Source organism: Leuresthes tenuis, unplaced genomic scaffold (genome assembly GCF_036924035.1).
Source record: "Leuresthes tenuis unplaced genomic scaffold, fLeuTen1.0.hap1 SCAF_10, whole genome shotgun sequence".
Lineage (NCBI taxonomy): Eukaryota > Metazoa > Chordata > Actinopteri > Atheriniformes > Atherinopsidae > Leuresthes > Leuresthes tenuis.
The window spans coordinates 32,719,101-32,724,466 of record NW_027325364.1 but is presented as its reverse complement, the minus strand read 5'-3'; the positions used below and the strand labels follow the sequence as shown (position 1 = coordinate 32,724,466).

The 5,366-nt window shown below is 39.7% G+C and overlaps 1 long non-coding RNA gene across 1 annotated transcript; it reads left to right on the top strand.

The window, feature by feature from the left end:
* The first annotated feature begins 4,529 nt into the window (after positions 1 to 4,529).
* LOC140315768 (uncharacterized) lies at positions 4,530 to 4,981 on the top strand. Its single transcript, XR_011917293.1, has 3 exons — positions 4,530 to 4,616; positions 4,719 to 4,757; positions 4,830 to 4,981. It is a non-coding gene; the product is annotated as an uncharacterized lncRNA (long non-coding RNA).
* Positions 4,982 to 5,366: the final 385 nt, after the last annotated feature.

Below are 5,366 nucleotides of genomic sequence, written 5' to 3'. Positions count from 1 at the left end.
GTCGTAATAACACATTAGTGCCAATCAACAGAGGGGTGCTGCTGTTGAACTTGCACTCTGGCACCACAAGTGCTAACACAACCAGCTCCTCTTACCTGCCCAGAGCGGACAGCGGAAAAGTGACACGAGCTTCTATGTAGCCAAGATAGGGGACCTGCTGTCCACCAGCTCCCTCGATTTCAAGAAGGGCATGAATTGGATGTACAGGTAAGTGAGATAGATGATTTTTATGGAAACACTCGGACACTGTTGTAACTTGTGAGCCGGTGTCCATGATGGACTCACACTGTACACCCTCAAGGAAGACGGAAGCTGCACAACGAGGACCTATAAGTCCTGGAGGTATAGATCGCTCGGTGCAATGGTAGGTTTCAGTCATTGTATGTGCTATAACTTTCTTTTGTGTTTCAGTACCATTAACTGATCTGTTGGGACAGGGGTTATTGTCAACTACAGCTCATGGATGTCCCACCGCAGGAGCTGCTACTAGTTTAAAGCAAATGGGGAAGCAGCCTGCTGAGCAAGAAACTTATCCTGCCTCTCCTGGCTGGCTCGCCACTTTTTATGTAACCTGGATGTGTGTCTTTCTATCTTATAAAGAGATCTGTACTGACCCCAAAAATAATATCTACAAAGGTGAGTTTAGGCTTGTATAAAAAATCTTAGACTTACGATCTTCCAGCTCAGATTCATTACAATGTTACTCAGATTCTCTCTCATCGATCTACTAGGTTTGGGAAGGAGATTGGCAGTAGCAGGCTTTGTAAGATTGAATGATCCCTCCAATCCACACAACACACAGGACCACAGATCTATGAAACAGAAATTTAGCTTTATATAAACATCTTATTCAGTTCAGTAGGAATACCTTTAAAGTAAAATAGAAAACTCAAACATATCACAAAAATAATTTAAACAACCAAAATGGATGTAAAACAAACAATGAAATATTTCAATACCCCAAAAAGAAATTAAGAAAAGGAAAAGAAATTGTGGTACCACTTCACTATTTACTGGTTGACAACCTTCAATTCCTTATGACGTCAATTTTAGTCAGTTTAGTCAGTATATTTTGTTTTTCTTAGATCTGTTGGTTTGTTCAACCAACTGAGCGAGGGGCCATGACATTTCTACAATTAAATGAAGACAAAACTGAGATCATTCTGTTTGGTAGCAGAGAGAAGAGGGTCAGCATTGGTAAATATCTTGAGACTCGGGCCCTTACAATCACTGACCAAGTTCGTAACCTTGGAGTGTTCGTAACCTAGACTCCGATCTGACTTTCCACAGCCACATCAAAGCTCTCACCAAGGCAACTTTTTACTGACTCAGAAACATCAACAGAATTAAAGGTTTTCTCTCCCAAATAGACCAGGAGAAAGTCATCCATGCATTAATCTCCAGTAGACTCCATTACTGTAACGGTCTTTTAACTGGACTTCCCAAAAAGAGCATTAAACATCTGCAGCTCATCCAGAATGCTGCTGCTAGAGTTTTAACCAGGACGAAGAGATCTGAACACATCACACCAGTTTTAAAATCTTTACTCTGGCTTCCAGTCAGTCACAGAATAGATTTTAAAAGCCTACTGATGTTTTACAAATCCCAGAATGGTTTAGGCCCAAAATACATCTGTGATATGTTCAGAGAATATAAACCCAGCAGAGCTCTTAGATCCAATGACTCAGGTCAGCTGGTCCAGTCCAGAGTCCAGACTGAACCTGGAGAAGCAGCATTTAGCTGCTATGCTGCAAACAAGTGGAACAAACTGCCAGTGGAGATTAAACTGTCCCCAAATGTAGACATTTTTAAATCCAGGTTAAAAACATTTCTTTTCTCATGTGTCTATGCATGAAACCTGCACCGTATCTTTTGTTGCTTGTTTTTATATATTTTAATTCATTTAAATTATTTTTATTTCTTTCTATTTATATTCTTTTACATATTTGTAATGCTTTTTCTGCTCCCTGCTGCAATGTTTTTATTTTATGCAAAGCACTTTGAATTGTTTTGTACATGAAATGTGCTACAAATAAATTTAACTTTGACTTCAATATATTTTAATTTTCTTTGCCTTGGCATTGCTCTGAGTTGATTTAGTGAAAGTTATCATTTACTGTCTCCATCAGTCTTCGTCTCCTCCCTTTAGTAGTCCCGCATTTGGGTCCTATCATCTACTTGAACTGAATCCAGACAGTCTTCACTGGAGACAGCTTTTGGGTAATAAAATACTTTTGTGTTGTTAACAATATGGATAAAGATTATAGTGTTGCTAAAACCACTCTCAGCTGCTTTCAAGATGTGTGCATACTGTATTAATGTGTTGCTGAGCCTCCTCTAGTATTTTTTATTACCAAAGATGAACAGTGGTATGTTTCCTTCTATGTAGCTTATTGTTAGCTGCAATGTTGTATCCTCATGTGTAAGTCCGATAAAAGCGTCTGTTAAATGCAGAAACAAACATTGTACACATTTTCATGTTAAATCCAATGACTTTCCATAAAATCTCAGTCCTTCACCATAAAGTAGGTACCATACTATATTTTTCACAATTGTACTTCAGAATCAACTCATCATTATGGCATCACCTACTGACAACAGAAAGTTATCCTTATGTCACAAGTATGCTCATATTTCAATGAAATTCACATGGTGTTTTGTACACTTAATAAAAAAAACACATAATTTGTTGCTAATAAATGTCCTGTGAATCCCCATAATTTATAGAGGAAGCAATTTGAACATCCTTCAAGTGATGTCCTGAGGAACCCTGGGCCTAAATGTGACGAGACAGCAGTGATTACAGTCCTCAACTGCTGCACAAATGTTAACGGTGCCAAGGTTTAAGGGCGGCTCATGGCTGTTGGTAGCTGTTTTTCAACTTTTTTCTGTTCTGCCTTTAATAAAGATGTTAATGCCATGATGTCTATGCTCCAAACAAAGCTTATCCCAAACCATTTGAAGTCTGTGGATTCAACAGACTCTTGAGGCTTCGTATCACATTCTTACGAAGATGACCATAGGTGAAGGTTGCCTTTTGGCTTAGTTTACATCCCTTGTGAACAAAATTCCAAGATACATAAACTACATCCACTCGAGGCATGACCCCTCTCCAACAGGGAGGGAGCACTCCACCCTTTCCTGATAAAGATATTGATCAGGACTGTCATCCTGTCTCCTCAAACCCTTGTTGAAGCCAACAGAACCACATCATCTGCAAAGGGCAGAGATGTAACCCTTCAGGGATGTATTATATTGTATTTTTTAAAACTTGTTTTTACTGCTTTTTGCTTTGAAACTCAGTAAAGTACTTTGTGCTACATTCAGATAGAAAAGAGTTATGTAGATAAAGTCTGATTGATTGATAAACAGTGCCAACGGAGTGCCCAGGGGGGTGTTCCACGAACAAAGCTAAAGAAAGCCAGGCTATATCAGGAAAGCCTCGCCTAGACTGACACCATCTCCCACTTAAGCCTCAAGTTGTTCCACTAACACATTTCAGCTGCATCTAATCGAGGTTAATTCAAGCGAGGCTTACATAGCCTGGCTATGTGCGAATGCTTGAGGAACGTAAGAAGCCCTGACGAGTGGATGGTGGAAAAAAAGAGAGCAAACCAAGAGCTGTACTTTTCTCTGCAGCTGAACAAAGAATGCTGATGGAGCTGTATGATGAGTTTAAACGTGTGATCACCATAAAAGGTAATCAGCTATAATCAATAAAGCGAGGGAAACGGCCGCAAACAATTTCCAACAGACTAAATGCGTAAATTATACAAGTTTCATACCATCGTCAATTGTTAGATGTTTATTTCACTGTTCTCATGTATTTATGCTCTCCTCTTTGGGTTATACATTTTTTTTCATAAAGCATGCTGAATTATCTCTGTATGAGATGTACAGCACAAATATACTGGCCCTGCTCAGTTTATTAATAACAATAATCAGCACGCATCATCATACTTTGTGACTATATTATCGTGAGTGTGTGACCCACATATTACCTCTTCACTGTTACATCTCAACAGGAGCAATCTTAACAGCCAGAAGCAAACCTGGCAGCAGGTAAAAGTAAAGTAAAGAACATATTTCAGAGTAGCCTTTTGAAGAAATGTGTTTGTGTTGAGCTGTGAATATGTTGCACTGTAGCTACCAAAAGAAAAGGCCGAGGCCTCTGCCACTGGTGGGGGTCCTCCACCCGAAAATCTCACATCAGCAGAGGAACTTGCTCTAATCAGCAATCGAGGGCGGAAGGAATAGAGGGAGGGACCTCCTCAGCATATGTTCCCAAAAGTGTGCGGGATCATTAAGTAGAAGGTATTGATCACTTTCCCTCAAATTGTCAGTCTCTCAGTTATAATGATGGTGTGGTATATCTGTCAGTGGTGGGAGACACCATATGCCTGCTTGATGCTCAGACCACAGAGGACATCCCTAACCCATGTGTGAGTAGTTGTATTCAATTTAATATTCTTTCCATGGAGATACCCTGCATCTCATGCATCCCTGTGATCTCCTACTTCAACAAATGCGTGTTTCTCTGTTTGCAGTTTGATGGCCCCAACACATCTCGGGCATTTGATGACGAAACTGTGTCTGTAGACACAGAAATGCCACAGGTCGGCTGTTTATTATTAAACCTGTGAAACGGTTTGGATGCATCTGCAGTCTGCCTGTTCTACACCAACAGGCCTAATTATCACCAATACTCTTTACTGCAGGTTGCAACAGGAACACAAACTCCAGCAGCAATGAGTGAAGTAAGTAACTCTTCACATTACTGTCACTGCCTTCATACTTTGTTGCTCACAGGCACATTTCCTCTATCACAGGATGTCCGAACTCTGTACAAAAGGAAACTTCTGTTGGGTATAGAGAGCACCAAACTAGATATGGAATACAAGAAACTGAAAATAAAAAGATCAAGCTGGAGATTATGAAACTGAAGAGGGATGTAAGTATTAACTCTGACAAAGGAGAAGGTCATGGTGTGAACTCTATTTAATTTTTTTTCTCTTCACAGCTTGAAAAACACGAATAATTAAACAATTCAACACAACTTGAACCTTGTCATTATTGTATGGTTCATGCAAAGAAATTTGTTTCTACATTTATATTCACAGCGGGGTGCCATGACCCAACATTTGGAAAATGATCTCTGTTCATTTATCCTTCTTACACTTGTTCTAACTTAAACTGCTGCTGTGTCAATGCCAAATTATGAAAAGAAGTTCTAACTCAAAGGTCTCAACAAGGATTAACGGAAACATATGTCCCTGTTATTGGTCCCTCAGTGTCAGGAGAAACTGAATCCTTTCAGGCACTGGAACCTGCAGGGAATCAAGCAAGAAAAGATTTCAGCCTGAAAA